The sequence below is a fragment of the Hordeum vulgare genome, chromosome 1H, assembly GCF_904849725.1.
Source record: "Hordeum vulgare subsp. vulgare chromosome 1H, MorexV3_pseudomolecules_assembly, whole genome shotgun sequence".
Classification (NCBI taxonomy): Eukaryota; Viridiplantae; Streptophyta; class Magnoliopsida; order Poales; family Poaceae; genus Hordeum; species Hordeum vulgare.
The window spans coordinates 110,955,818-110,972,866 of NC_058518.1; positions in this window are offsets into that span (position 1 = coordinate 110,955,818).

The following is a 17,049-nucleotide window of genomic DNA, read 5'->3' on the forward strand; positions in this document are numbered from 1 at the left end:
AGGTGTACTTCCACATATCAAAGTTCCACTCCACTTTCCATGAATGGGTAGCCCTTGTAGACTGCATCTCCTTCAAGATGAATGTGCTTCATCATGTCCTTCAGGATTTTTGGGTAATCATGATCACTAGTCAGGGTCATGATCGTTTCTGGGCCCTTAAGGAAGGACTCGTAGAGGGTTGTCATCTGCAGGTGTCAGAAAATGGGTACTCAGAGGAATGTATGTGTCTCCTTGGTATGCATGGTACATTCCTACTCATTGGATCCTGTGGGTTTACCGATTACTACCACACTTAAAATGAAATATACTCATGCCTGCATAGATCATATTTTCTCATATCCTCATAATGGTCAGAGATCTTTGTGCATAGGGGAACAACGCATACAAATTTCAACATAAGAAATCATGACACAATAAATTTTATTGGTCCATGAAGTTATTACAATCTCTGAGTCTTCCATTACAAAATTCAACTCCATAATCTCATGAAAACATGAGTGCTTCATGTTACACTTATTGCCATTGTCAAAACTTAACTACTCCATTTTAGCTTTCTTCCCCTCTGGACACTTAGTATTGTAATGTCCTGCTTCCTTGCAACGAAAACAAATGAGTTCCGACAAGTCTCGAGGCTTCTTGGTGTGTGCTTTTTCTCCTTGGGTTTCCTGCTTCCTTCCTGGGTACATATTGATGTAGTGGCCCAATTCCTTACACTTGAAACATCTGATGTGACTCAGGTCTTTATGTGCAGGGATTTGACTCTAGTTGGTGTACTTTCTCTTCTTTCCGGACTCCTTTATTCTGGCTAGTTCTTCTATTTCAAGTGGACCAAACTCTACTTTTTCTGTCGGGAAGTCTCCCAGATATTTATGGCTTTCCTTCGTGCAATCTTGTGAAAGGTGTCCTTCTTCTCCACATGAGTAGCAGGCATTGGAGAAAAATCTGGTTAGACCTTGTCCATCAGGGTCTTGTATATCTTCTATCATCACAGGTTCTTCTTGAATCTTCTTCTTGAGCATTTCTTTCATTGCTTCTTTCTGCTGCTTGACAACTTGTTGCACCTTGGGGTAAATGTGACACTGAGCTGGGTAGTGGGTGGTTCCTTCACACAAGAAAAAAGTCACCTGACTAGTTGGGCATTCCTCTGTTAGGTGATTTTGTTCACAATGAGGGCATCCATCCTTGTGTTCTTCCTAGGTGTGTCCTATTTCTCCATAGATCTTGCATGCACAAGGCTTCTTCATCAGGCTATCATAGCACCTTCGAATCAGATGGGATCTTAACAAAGTCTTCTTGAATTTGTCCCAAGTTTCTGCTCCACTAAATCCTTGTATGGCATGATGCATTTTCCACCAGATAGCAGCATTTTGGGTAAAGTACTGAAGAGCGTGTGCCACTTCATATTTCCTTGAAACCAAATTGCTCCCGAAGTGGTTCTCCATGTTCTGAATCCATATTTCAGCTTCCAACTGGGTCATTGGTCTAGAGATTATAAGTCCAGCTTCATACGTCATCTATTGGGTCCAAGGTTTTTGGGATGACATGGGTAAGAGAGAGAGGGATAGAGGGAGATACACACAATACAAACAATATTTTTGAGAATAGGTTTTATTTGTGGCTGTCAGAAAACACACACAGATGACGGCTCACAAATCATCCTATCTAACATGGGTATATAACAGGGGTTTGGACTTCTAATGGACATATAAATGTTGGAACGCTTCAGGGTCTCCGAATTCTTCGGGTCTTGAGAGTCTTCAATTGGCGCAGCTTCAATTCTTCAAATGTATGGTGAAATCTTCTTTACTTTGAAGTGGGACTCAGTTGATCCTTCATGTGGTCAAAGGGCAAACGGCATTGTCTAACTATTTGAGGTGAGAGAGAACATTTGATGAAATCAGAAGAGATGATAAGTAAAGGATGTTCTTGGAAATAAAATTTTAGAGAGATCCTTACCTAAGGGATTTCCAGTTTCTAGGGTCACGTCCTATAGTGAACATGTGCTCTGATACCATATCCGTAGCGACCCGGCTCAAAACGAGTCAAGCCTCTGTGTATCTGTCCCATCCCTGGATCAGTATGCTGGCACACACAATACATTAATGTATATATCAAAGTGCAATCACATGTAAATAACGTAAAATTGATATATACCTCAAAATCTCAGTGGAAACCGTCAAGGGAGTGGAGTCCCAATATACACCAACGACATGTTGAGTGCAGACCGTAACCCTGAATTGTACTGTTACTCATCAAGGAAAATATCTCCAACATAAGACGTTGCAGCCGTGTAGGTCAGCATATTGAATATGCCATTAAGTCACAAAAGAGGGGTCAAAACATCATCTATACTACATACATATATGGCAGGGGGCCGTAGTTTAAGTTTTGCGTAAAGAAAATTTTCCTACAACAAGAGAGAGGTAAAATAAAAATATTACTAAATTATTGGTTGTAAATGAGAAAGGTTCCACCAACCATTTCTCATACCCAATTTATCAATATTACCCATATCAATAATAAATGGTGTTGAGAGTTCTTGATAGTTTTAGTTCCTTTGGCTCAAGTTGTCCATGACCGTGGACACGGCTAATTTATTAGGTTTGAGTACTCTGCAGAGTTTTGCACACGTTCCCCACAAGATTTGATCGCCTCCGTTGAAGTCCTCGCACTTCAGGGTGTTTGAGAACCGGATGATCAAAACATGGTCTTTCAACAGGTTCCTCTGAGCCTTTGTCAGTGCCCATCCAATCCTACTGTTCTTCTACATCTCGTAGCACCACCCGTCCAGAGTCACCATGTTGTCAAGCAAGCGAGAGCCCATAATGACTTGTGGATGTGCAGGTAAGCCTTGGGTCTTGAAACATCGATCCATCTCTTTGAGCCTGGCTGAAGCTTTCCGCAAGATGTCATGTCACTTCTCCGTGCATCCTGGGTCCTCCGCTGGTTTATCCCAGGGAGCCTATCTGAACCGTCCTTCACCCAGAGGTGTATTGCATCACGAGGTCTCGAAAAGACTTGTAATATCCGGTCTTGATTATTACGTTCTCTCAACACTCGTGATAAACACTCAATCATAACCCCGTCTACTAAAAGCATAGGAAAATAAAATTCATCGTACGGGCCAAGGAACAAGGGTGATGGGTGCCTACCACATGATACTACACCAAGATCCAAATTTCCAAGTACCTAATTTGCATGTGATTGGGTGAAGAAGGTAGAGCGACATTTCATATAAAAATAGGTAAAAACATGATCAACGTGACTTGCCTAGTAAGGTTGATGGAGATAGATATCGTTCTCAAGAAATAACTTGATAGAACTATCTGTCACTCTCCGACGAAATCTATATAATCAAACATAGTATTCAGATAAGAAATCATACTAGCAATCAAAATAACAAACAACAATAAAATTGATACAATAAAAACAATAAGAAAGATCAAGTACGAATCCAAAGGAAAACTTCAAAGAAAATTTTGGAGTCTTCTACTACAACAATCACTAAATAGTTTTTGTTATAATTACACTTAACAGAAAATAAAACACTAGATTAGTAAAATAAAAGAAAATAAAATATAAAATTCACTAAGATAACAGAAAGCATTTTTCATAAAACTATATTATTTTTACAAGTATTTTCAAATAGGACATCAAAATAGCAACGAAATCAATTTGCAAGTTATTACCGAACTAGAATTTATTCCATGCCACCCCATAAAATAAAATTTTGTTGTTGTTGAAAGCCTACTGTTAACTAACAGAAAACCAAAATATAACTATTTACAAGTATAAAAGAAAATAAGTAAAAAAAATTATAACCATAGAAATTGTAACAATCCTAGAAAGAACTAAATGAGAAACTGTTTTACATAAAATAATGAGTTAAATTATTCCAAAAATACTGAAATTTTACCTACTGATAAATAAGATCACTAGTGATGAGTATAAAAAAGAATCAATTAAAAATCTAGTTTTAAACTCCAGATATAAGCAAAAAAAGATTTAAACCAAATCTATTTAAATTCAAATTTTCTAACTTGAAACATGGTAAAATTTTATATCTACAAAAACTACATAAAATTTGTGATCCAATGCAAAAAGAATCACCTCATTTGGGTTTATAGAATAAAAATTGTAGGCATTCTAAAATGAGGTTCAAATCAGTTTTCACAATTAAAAACAGAAAATAAAAATAAAAAAAGTGACGTGGCACATCCTGATTGGCTGTGGGGAGTGCACGTTTTAGGCTATCTAGAGGTCGGCCACAATATAAGAAAACCTTTCGGTTTTATAATCTGACTAACCGGAAAACCGCTGGTTTATTGCAATTACCCGAAGGGGTATGTTGGATCTAATCTAATTTATCCATTGTAGATGTAAGGGTGGGAGGGGAGATAAGAGACAAAAGGGGAGTTTTACCGTGACACAGGAAAGGAGACGACGAGCTATCCTACAGCCGACATGAAGGAGTAGGCCGGCGACGGCTGGGGAAGTAGGCCGGCGGGGGGGGGGGGGGGTTGTGATACTCCAACGTATCTATAATTTTTGATGGTTCCATGCTATTATCTTGTCAAACTTTGGATGTTTTGTATGCCTTTTTTACCTTTTTTGGGACTAAATTATTAACTCAGTGCCAAGTGCCCGTTCCTGTTTTTTCCATGTTTTTGACCCTTTTCACATGAGGATTTTAAACGGTGTCCAAACGGAATAAAACTTCCGAAAAGATTTTTTTCGGAACAGAAGATACGCGTCAAACTTGAGAACCAAGGCAGGGGCCAGCGGGGGACCCCACAAGCCCCCTAGGCGCAGCCAGGGGGCCCGCGCCTAGTAGGCTTGTGGCCCCCCTATGGCACGTCTGCCCTACTTCTTCAGCCTATAAATCCAGAAAAATTCCAAAACTGAAGAAGAGATCAACGAAAATACTTTTCCACCGCCGCAAGCTTCTATCTCCGCAAGATCCCTTCTGGGGCACGTTCTGGTGCCCTGCCGGACGGGGGATTCTGATACGGAGGGCTTCTTCATCAACACCATGACCTCTCCGATGATGCGTGATTAGTTCACCATAGAACTTCGGGTCCATAACTAGTAGCTAGATGGCTTCTCTCTCTCTTGGATCTTCAATACAAAGTTCTCCATGATCTTCATGGAGATTTATCCGATGTAATCTTCTTTTGCGGTGTGTTTGTCGAGATCCGATGAATTGTGGATTTATGATTAGATTATCTATGAATCTTATTTGCGTTTCTTATGATCTCTCTTATGCATGATTTCATATCCTTGTAATTCTCTTCGAGTTGTGGGTTTTGTTTGGCCAACTTGATCTATGATTCTTGCAATGGGAGAAGTGCTTGGTTTTGGGTTCATACCGTGCGGTGACCTCACCCAGTGACAGAAGAGGTAGCGAGGCACGCATCATGTTTTTGCCATCAAGGGTAAAAAGATGGGGTTTTCATCATTGGTTTGAGTTTATCCCTCTACATCATGTCATCTTGCTTAAGGCGTTACTCTGTTCGTCATGAACTCAATACACTAGATGCATGCTAGATAGCGGTCGATGTGTGGAGTAATAGTACTAGATGCAAAAAGTATCGGTCTACTTGTCTCGGACGTGATTCCTATATGTATGATCATTGCCTTAGATATCGTCATGACTTTGCGTGGTTCTAGCAATTGCTCGATAGTAATTTGTTCACCCACCGTCATATTTGCTATTTTGAGAGAAGCCTCTAGTGAACACTGTGGCCCGCGGGTCTACTTCACTCCATATTTTCAGCCTTACTCTTTTACTTCGTTGCACTTTCCGCCTTCAGATCTCACTTTGCAATCAATCTTGAAGGGATTGACAACACCTTTATAGCGTTGGGTGCAAGCTCTTTTGTGTTTGCGCAGGTACTATGGACTTGACGCGATTCTCCTACTGGATTGATACCTTGGTTCTCAAATTGAGGGAAATACTTACTACTTCTGTGTTGCATCACCCTTTCCTCTTCAAGGGACAAACCAATGCAAGCTCAAGAGGCAGCACAAGGATTTCTGGCGCCGTTGCCGGGGAGGAGGATCAAGCCAAGAATAGTCTCCCGTCAATGTGCCAATTTCTCGCACTGTTGTCGGGGAGGATCAAGTCAAGAACTCATCAAAGTAAGTGTCGCAAACTGATCTCTTGGATTTACTTTTTTGCCTCTCGTTTTCCTCTCCCCCACTTCTGAAAAACAAAAAATTACAATTTTTTTGCCTTTTTCGTTCGCCCTTTTCTCTCGCTTGCTTTCTGTTCGCTTGTGTTCTTGTTTTCTTGCTTATGTCACCATGACTGAAAACACCAAACTTTGTGACTTCTCGAATACTAATAATAATGACTTTATTAGTACTCCGATTGCTCCCGCCACTAGTGCAGAATCATACGAAATCAATGTCGCTTTGCTGAATCTTGTTATCAAAGAGCAATTCTCCGGCCTTCCTAGTGAATATGCCGCATCCCATCTTAATACCTTCATTGAGCTTTGCGATATGCAAAAGAAGAAAGATGTGGATAATGATGTGATTAAATTGAAGCTTTTTTCCTTTCTCGTTGCGAGATCGAGCAAAAACTTGGTTTTCGTCTTTGCCCAAAAATAGTATTGATTCTTGGAACAAGTGCAAAGATGCTTATATATCCAAGTATTTTCCGCCGGCTAAGATTATCTCTCTCTGTAATGATATCATGAATTTTAAGCAACTTGATCATGAACATGTTGCACAATCTTGGGAGAAAATGAAGTTGATGATTAGAAATTGTCCCGCTCATGGCTTGAGTCTTTGGATGATTATACAAATCTTTTACGTTGGCTTGAATTTCACTTCTAGAAATATCTTGGACTCCGCCTCAGGTAGAACATTCATTGAAATCATGTTAGGAGAAGCCACAAAACTCCTAGACAATATCATGACGAACTACTCTGAGTGGCACACTGAAAGTTCACCTACTAGTAAAAAGGTACACGCTATAGAAGAAATTAACTCGTTGAGTGCTAAGATGGATGAGTTAATGAATTTAGTTGCAATTAGAAGTGCTCCTTTAGATCTTAATGATATGCCCTTGTCTTCCTTGATTGAGAGTAGCAACGCTAGCTTGGACGTTAATTTTGTTGGTAGGAATAATTTTGGTAACAACAATGCTTTTAGAGGAAACTATGTTCCTAGGCCTTTTCCTAGTAACCCTCTAATAACTTTGGCAACTCCTACAACAATACACATGGAAATTACAATAGATTACCCTCTGATCTAGAGAGTAATATCAAAGATTTTACCAACTCGCAAAAGATTTTCAATGCGTCCATAGAGTAAAAACTACTCAAAATTGATGATTTGGCTAGGAGCGTTGATAGAATGTCTAGTGATATTGATGCTTTGAAAGTTAGATGTGCTCCTACCAAGAAAATTTGAAAGCTATGTGTGTTTCCATGAGTGAGAGCAAAGAAAGAACCGCCCATATTTGTGCTAGACATGAATGGCTTAAAAGGGCGTGTTCTCGTGATAAGAATCACGCAGATCTTAAAGTGCTTGGTGGGACTCCCATTGAATCTTTGTTTTCTTGTGTCAAACCTATTGATGATGGGGCTGGATATGAATCCACTTTGGTTGAAAAACGCCCCAATGATTCAGAGTCCATCTATGTTGATGCTAAAAGCATTGAAAGTGGAGTAGAAGATATTAAAACCTTGAGTAGTAATGAAACTACTACTTTGGATTTCAAGGAATTGAATTATGATAGTTGCTCCTTGATTGAATGCATTTCCTTTATGCAATCCATGCTAAAATCTCCACACGCTTATAGCCAAAACAAGGCCTTTACCGATCATATCGTCGAAGCTATGATAAAATCTCTTGAAGAGAAACTTGAATTGGAAGTTTCTATCCTTAGAAAGCTTCATGATGAGTGGGAACCTACTATAAAAATCAAAATCAAAATTTATGAATGCAATGCTTTGGGTGATTTGGGTGCTAGTGTTTCCGCGATTCCAAAGTATTTATGTGATGTTCTAGTTTTTAATGAGATTGAGGAGTGTTCTCTTAATTTGCATCTTGTGGATTCTACTGTCAAGAAACCCATGGGAAGGATCAATGATGTTTTATTATTGCAAATAGGAACTATGTACCCGTGGATTTGTCACATCCCTGGAACCCTAACCAAGGTTTAGCATTGTGTTCATATCTTCTTTGCATTGCATCGAAGAAAATTGCAACAAGATCAAAGTAAGTGGTGAAGGGAAACTCAAAAACCCTAGCCACCTCTCAAATTCAAAGGAATTATAAACTTATTCAAATCAATGAACCCAAAATGGCCTCAAGAAAAGTTCAACTTTTCTGATAACTCTTGAAAACAAATAAGCAATGAAGGAAACTATTTCCTTAATACTTTTGGCATTTTAAATAAATGAAAAGACTACTGGTTTCAAGTTTTAAATTTGAAGTCAAAGATATATAGCATTCAAAAATGCTGAAAACTTTATGGGTGATTGGAAATATTCCAACTAACACCCCAGCATTTTTCAAACTATTTATAGTTTGTTTGTGAAGCCAAAATAAATGGGAAACAATGTCAGTAAATAAAAAAGAAACAAAATAGAAGAAAAAGAGAAAAGAGAGGCTTACCTGTTATCTGTCGCCGGCCCAGCCCACCAGGGGCTCCCCGGTCATCTTCCTCCTCCTGCCAGTAGGCAGAGGGGAAGATGAGCACGACGGCCAGCCCCGACCACCTCCTACCTGCCTGCTCGCCGCTGGAGGCCTCCAGGAGCGGCAGCGCGACGCCCCCGAGCCTTCTCCTCCTCCTCCCCCCTTCCTTATCTCCTCCCCTCTACCTCTTGTTCCCCTCCCCCTCTCGGATCTCTTTCTCCCCGAAACTCCGGTCGCCGTCGATCCGTCGCCTCCCGGACCTCCCCGACCCTGCCGTCCGCCTCAGAAAAACCGCCGTGAGCTCCTCTTCCCATTCCCCCTCTTCCCGAGGCCATTCCCCTCCTCTAACCCCGTTAGCCGCCGGAGCCCGAAGGTCCTCATCGCCAGCCATGTCGTTGTCGTCGTTGGGGTACCCCGTTCGTGAGACCGAGCTCAGAAATGAGCTCCTGGAGCTCTATAGATGCCGTAGAGCCCCTCTCCCAGCTCGCTAGTGTCCCGCAATGCCACTCCCGACGATGCCCGAGCCGCAGCCGCCGCTGACCTCGTCGCCGGCATGGATTCCGGTGACCCCTTGGTCCAGCGCCTTCCCCTTTGGATGCGGTGCTTCGCTAGCTAGCCGTAGAACTAAACCACGCCCAAAACCGATGCGTGTAGCGCCGTTTTAACCAACTCCGACGAGTCCTCTGCCGCGCCCGTGGTCGCCGCCGGCCATATTCCGGTGGGGGCTGACGTGTTCAACTAATTAACCCACTAAACACCCCCCCTAGCCACTGACAGTGGACCCCAGGGTGGGTCAAATCCCCAGTTAGGGGCTGGTCAACTCGGGGATTAGCCCCTGGTCAGTGTCTAGTGGACCCCACTGGTCAGGTTTGACCTGGCACAACCCCTGTTGACCAGAGACGTCACTGTGACGCAACAAAGGAATTTCTAATATAAAAATAATTCCAGAAATGTCTAAAACTTCTAAAAATCGTAGAAAATAATCTGTAAGTCCAATGAAAATAATTTATATATGAAAAAGTATCAAAACAATTCAAGGAATCTGAATATGTCATTTTCAAACATGTTTGAAAATTTAATGATCCCAAACATATAGATTAATGAATAAGTTAACTCTTATAAATACTTTGGGGATGGAATTTGGAAATTATTTAAATTCACTTCAAATGATATGATCAAACACTGTCCAAATCACAAACCAGCAACCTAACATGTCATTTCCATGCATGTTAAAAGCAAGTTGATCTGAGCATCAGGTCGAATCAATTAAAATGGTATCCGAGAATACCTCGTTTGAAGTGATATTTGAATTTGATTCAAATCAACTTCAAACCTAATAAATGTTAGCTATAATAGTATACCACTTTGCTTCCTCATGCCATGCTCATGCATCATCTTGTTGCATATGCTTGTTATTGATTGTTGTCACTCTTTCGGTAGGCTCCGCTCCTCCGGATTCCACCGAATATCCGACTGACGGATATTGTCCCTCCTCTGAGCAACAAGGCAAGCAACCATTTTGATCATCCCGATAAATCCCATGTTCTCGCTCCTGCACTTACTTATTGCATTAGGATCAAATGCTTCAAATGCTTTTGCCACGTTAGTTGAACCCACTTCCTTTGCATGACCTGTCCTTGTCACAGTAAATAGGTGATCCTTGCAACCTAGCATACCTGGTAGTTGCTTGAGCCATGATGTGCCTTATCCTGCTATGCATGCTATGCTTAGAGTTGTGTATGGTCTGTCATCTCGGAGATGAACAGAATTGTGATAATGTGTTCAGTAAGTAAAGGTTGTGTGTTGAACCTGATTTGGTAAAGGTACCGGTGAAAGGCTGTGTAGGAGTACATGGCGGGTTGTTTCATTTGAACCGTCCTTAGGAACTGAGTTCTGTGTATGAAATCCAAGACGAGATACTACCACATGCTGGGCCCTGAAATATGACCCCGCTCGACTTATTAATCGCTTAGTACTCGGTCCAGGAGTTGCAAGTAGTTTCTGGTGTTTATAGTCATGCTGGAGGTCGTTCATAGTGCTGACCTGAGAGGTGGGCTGTGATGCGGTAGGCAGTGGCACGGTGTACCAAGTGGCACCCGGGTGGTGGGCTTGGGAACCCTGCGCACATCGTTTGCGGCCGTGGCAGAAACCTCGGCCGGACTTCCGTGCGGGTTACCCTCAGATAGGCGATAGACCTGGACTAGGTACTAGTGTGGTTAACGGTCGTGGCCGACTCCCTCGTTGGGCTTCTGCTTGAAGGTTGCCGAGATGCATGACGTGCACATGGCGATAAGTGGCGAGAGCGTGTGTGACGAAGTACACCCCTGCAAGGTTATGATCTATTCGAATAGCCGCGTCCGTGGATATGGACTACTTGGAGACATATGTTGTTCATAGATAACTTCAATGGCTACTCATAAAATTGTCAAGATAAGCGTGAGTGTCATGGAAGGCATTTCCGTATGGAGACGGAATGATTCCACGATGGAGTATTGTTGTGGTGTTAGTAGACTCGTGTGCGAGAAATCAGGTTGTCAAAAATTGTTTTAAAAATGTAAGTTGTCTAGCCACGAGTCAAATGCTGGCTTTCCGCATGAAACCCCACAATTCCTTATTGATACATTGCATGAGAAGATAGTTATTCTAAAGTATTGCCGAGTACCTCCGTACTCATGTTTGTTTAATAATTGTTGTAGAGGTTTCTAATGACCCTAACGGAGGGTTCTTCCTAGACATCGATGACGACGAGTAGCTGGTGTCCCAGCTACGATCTGGCCCTAGGTTGGGTCTGTAGTATAGTCAGGCCATGTGCCTTCTAGTCTCAACTGTCTGTACTCAGAAAGTTTAATCACTTCCGCTGGCTTGTAACTGAATGACTGCTATGATGGGTCGTGAGACCTTTCTGTGTAATATTATGTGTGTGGCTCTTCCGAGCCTTTTAAATAAAGCTTATATGTCTATGGTTATGTTGTGATGCCATCGATGTATCTATACATATCGGTATGCCATGCGTACGTGTGTTGTATTTGATATGTATGGGGTTTGATTACTAGCCGTAAACTTTAGTAGCACTCCTTGCACGGAAATGCCCCTTTGTGATCGAACGAACCATGGTAGTTCGCTACTGCCCCGGACACATTGGTTGACCGGCGTGTGTCCTTCTTAGCTGCTGTGTCTGTCCCCTTTGGGGAAATGTCACGTGATGTAATGGAGTCCTTGTAGCTTTCTACGACTCGTCTACATTCGCTGGTGACCGACACCTGCTTTGTTGGGTCATGTATGCCTGTCCGTGTGCGGAACTGCCACTTTGGTTTATGACTAGACATGTCGATCCGGGTTCTTTGTCCCGGCTAAGGTAAGGCTGCAGCCGTGGGGTTAACCGTCCGTGAGACCGCAAAGGGATGCGATGTGTTACAGACTGGATTCCTATGGCTTGGGATCAGGGTCCCGACAGCTTTGGTATCAGAGCCTGACTGACTGTAGGACTACTAAGCCAAACTGGTCGAAGTTGAGTCTAGAATTGCTTTAGTTATATATAAGGGAATTGTTTGTGGAAGGGAATGTAAGACTCTTGTTCTCTTCTCAAGTTATTCTATTCTGGTCATCCTCGTCTTTTCTGGGGGAACTAAGGACTAGGTTACTCATCTTCTTCTAGGCTCGTGTTTCTGATCGGTAGATTATAAGACTACGGGTCGAGTGTTATATTGGGTTTCTTTTATCCCTAGGACTAAGGAAGTAAGTTTGATGATCAGAGAATTGAACTTCATAGTTGAGTGGTTACGCCATCCTATTTTTGGGGTTGTCCCAAATTTGTTTTTGAGCATTTACAGCCGTTATGCTGCCCAATTTTGCATTCAGAGCTCTAATGCTTTTGCATTACTCTCTATTTTCATATGCCTGGACGTCCTTCTCGTCAGGTGGTACGTCTGACCAGGTGCATTGATGTGCCGGGTCATACGGCCATGCTGGTCAGGGTGATGTCGGTGTGCGGTTACCGTTGGTACCCCGAGTACACAGTGGAGGAACAGTACCGAGACTTCAACCAGAGCCAGTATATCTGCACTGTTAGGGTATTTCCAGACTACCCTGGAGCTGAGGAGCCAATCCATTGGTCCTATGGGTTGGGAGTCACTGTTGACATGGCAGTACAAGATGCTGCCTATTCAATGCTAACCATTATGAGAGCGAGACATGCACTGCTGCAGAATTCAGAGTTCTGTTATGTTCCTGCCTCTCAGCCTGGTGAAGAGGGATACCTCAACGGAGTCCATTTTGATTCTTCTATGGACGATCCGCTACTGCAGTCCACTGCTGAGATGCTAGAGAACAGAGATAGGGATGCTCATGCTCTCCGCATGGAGCTTTATGCCACACGTGCCTGTTTGTGGATGGCTTTGACGCAGTTGGCACCAGTAGTCCAGACAGGGTACAGAGATATGGTGATGCTGAACCCTGTTAGGACCCATCTTCCGGCCCACGTTGACTGGCCAACTATAGGAGTAGTCACCCCTCCTCGGGGACCCCTAGTACCACCAGTCAGGGGACCAAGGCCACATCCGTGTCCTTATGGATCCCAGGGATCTCAGGCCAGAGTGTTTCCTGATCCGCATGTTGAGCTTCCAGGCCATGGAGGCAATCTCTATGAGATGTTCTATGCGGATGCCTGAGCTGTGAGTGGAAGGATAGTATGGTAGTAGCCGTACATTGATAGTCCTGCGTGACTTGTGAAGTATGCTTGTGATGTGAAATGAATTCCGGAGGCCTAGATAAATAATGTATAGGAAGCTTGTAAGCCTCTGATGAGTAGTTTCATAATTTTAGTAGTTTGCTCTTCGGTTACGGTTGTACTGAACTATGTAAGGGTGTGTATGAACCATGGTGTATATATAGCAGTTGCTTGTTACCATGTTGTTTGGATATACATTTCCTCATTCCGTGTGTTCAGTACATTCTTAATCCATAACTAGTATTGATATGATATTGGTCTAAGCTGTGAGTTTGTTTGTCAGGATGGTGTTCACCAGGTTGAACCGTGCCCCTGCTCATGATCAAGGCGAGGGTAGTCAAACATCGCAGGAAGACCTGCCTCACCCGCCCTCTCTGGCGGAAGTTATGATTGAGGCAGAGACGAACAAAAGAGAGACCAACCGACTGTTAGAGCATATTGAGCAGAATACGGCTCGTCAGCCTAGGAATGCTGCAGTGTCCCTCAACGACTTTGTGAAGCTGAATCCTCCAAAGTTCCATCACTCCGTCGATCCCCTCGACGCTGATGACTGGTTGTGCAGCATCTCACACAAGATTCGCTCTGCGAATGTTTCTGAGGCCGACAAGGTGACCTTCGCGGCGTATTTTCTAGAAGGACCCGCCAATCTGTGGTGGGAAAACTTTGAAGCTATGCGTCCCGCTGAACCAGTAGCCACATGGGCAGACTTCAGTGCAGCCTCCCGTCTGCACAATATTCCAGAGGGCCTGATGGACAGAAAGAGAGAGGAGTTCTGTGCTTTCACCCAGGGCAAGTTGACCGTGGATGCCTATAGCCGGGAGTTCGGTAATCTCGCCCGCTATGCAACAGAGGAGGTGTCAACTGGCGCCAAGAAGCAAGCAAGATTCCGTAAGGGTCTGAGCCCTGAGCTTCGTCGTGATCTGCGCCTCCACAAGTGTGCAAGTTTCCAAGCCCTGGTCAACAAGGCGATCAGTGCCGAGACTGGCCATACCGACTTGGAAGCCACAAGGAAGCACTCCCGTGACTTTGGCTTGTCATCTGGTTCCGCGTTTCCAAAATGCAGGCTGTGGGTTCTGAACAGTTCTCTGCCGCCAAGATACACTCCAAGGCCATCCTACGTGGCGCCTCACACGAATCAGACCAACCCTCCAGCAAAAACTTATGGTGGTCCAGCTAGCAATGCTGCACCACGTGCCAACCAAGTGATATGCTACAAGTGTGGAGAACCAGGGCACTATTCCCGTGAGTGTCCTGAAAATGTGGGTGCCAAGGAAGCCGGAAAGTCCGTCGGGTAAGGCAAGTCGGGCAAAGCTTACTATGTGAAGCCAACTCCTGCACGTGGCCGTGTGAACTATGTCTCAGCAGAAGAAGCTGCAGAGGATCCCGACGTCATACCGGGTACGCTTCTTGTTAATCATCACCCAGCGTCTGTTCTCGTTGACATTGGGTCTTCTCATTCCTTCATTTCAGAAAGTTATGCACAGTTGCATAACATGCCTTTTTGTGATATGCCAATTCCATTGGTTGTCCAAACTCCTGGTAGTAAATGACAAACCTCTAGGATAACCTATGACAATGAAATTCTAGTAGACAGGCTAGTTTTTCTAGCCTCATTGATAGCCCTGAAATCTTTGGATATTAATATCATCTTGGGTATGGACTGGATGTCAGCTCACTATGCCAAGATTGATACTCATTCTAGAAATGTTCAGCTTACCCATCCCTCGGGTGAGATAGTCAATGTCTCTACTCGAGTTCCCAAATGCCAACTCTATTCCCTAAATGCCAACCCTCTTCCGGAACTTGAAGACATCCCGATTGTCCGTGACTTCCCGGATGTTTTTCCACAGGAACTGCGAGGAATTCCACCTGACAGAGATGTAGAGTTCGTGATAGATCTTGTTCCGAGAACTGCTCCAATAGCCAGAAGACCATATAAGATGGCACCCCTGGACCTAGCCGAACTTAAGAAGCAACTAGATGAGGCCTTGAATAAAGGTTTCATTCGTCCTAGATCTTCTCCTTGGGCTTGCCCCGTCCTCTTCGTCAAGAAGAAAGATGGAACGGATCGGATGGTTGTAGATTATCGACCAGTTAACCTGGTCACCATAAAGAACAAGTATCCGCTCCCCAGGAGGAACAACCTGTATGATCAGCTCGTTGGATCCTCAGTCTTCTCAAAAATGGATTTGAGGTTGGGTTACCATCATATCAAGATCAAGAACGGGGACATTCCACAAACGGCTTTTGTTACTCGATATGGCCAATACGAGTACACCGTCATGTCCTTCGGTTTAACCAATGCCCCAGCCACCTTCTCTCGTCTGATGAATTCAATCTTCATGGAGTATTTGGATAAATTCGTCGTGGTATACCTCGATGATATTCTCATCTACTCGAAGAACGAACAAGAACATGTCGAGCATCTAGGGCTGGTATTGATGAAACTTCGAGAGCATGGCCTTTATGCCAAGTTTTCCAAATGTGAATTTTGGTTACCAGAAGTGACCTTTCTAGGTCACATAATCTCTGGTAAGGGTATTGCTGTCACTCCCGAGAGAGTTCAAGCCGTCCTTGATTGGACTCAACCTGAATCGGTTAAGCAAGTTAGGAGTTTTCTTGGTCTAGCGAGCTATTGTCGCTGCTTTGTCGAGAATTTCTCCAAGGTTGCAAAGCCTCTAACTGAACTCCTCAAGAAGGATAAAAAGTTCGACTGGACACCATAGTGTGAGCATAGTTTTCAGGAACTGAAAAGACGCCTGACTTCCCCACCTGTGTTGCTACCACCAAATTTTTCTAAGGACTTTGTTATCTATTGCGACGCCTTGCAACAAGGATTAGGTTGCATTCTCATGCAAGATCGTCATGTGATCACATACCATCTCGACAGTTGCGTCCACATGAGGATAATTATCCCACACATGATCTTGAGCTTGCAGCTATGGTCCATGCACTAAAAACCTGGCAACATTACCTTCTGGGTAATCGTTGCGAAATATTCACTGATCACCAAAGTCTGAAATATATCTTCACCTAGCTGGATTTGAATCTCAGGCAAAGACGGTGGGTTGAGTTGATCTCGGATTACGACTTAGGGATAACTTACACCCCGGGGAAGGCCAATGTTATGGCTGATGCACTAAGTCGTAAATCTTATTGTAACAATTTGATGCTACAACAAGGTCAACCACATCTCTATGAGGACTTTCTGAAGTTGAATCTTCATATTGTTCCTCAAGGATTCCTTTCTACCCTGGTGGCGAAGCCTACCCTTAAGGATCAAATTATAGCTGGCCAGAAGCATGACAAGGGTATATCACGGATCAAGGAGAATATTATTAGCGGAAACGCTAAAGAATTTTCCATGAATGATCAAGGTGTTGTGTTCTTGCAGAATCGTCTAGTGGTTCCTAAGAACCTACATCTAAGGCAGTTAATTCTTAAGGAGGCCCATGATTCTCCTCTCACCATTCATCCCGGTAGTACTAAGATGTATCAGGACCTACGCCAGAGGTTCTGGTGGACTAGGATGAAGAGAGAAATTGCTGAGTTCGTTGCTAACTGCGACGTTTGTCGTCGAGTTAAGGCAGAACATCAAAGGCCTGCTAGCACCCTTCAACCTTTAGCTATTCCTGAATGGAAATGGGATAAAGTTAGTATGGATTTCATTA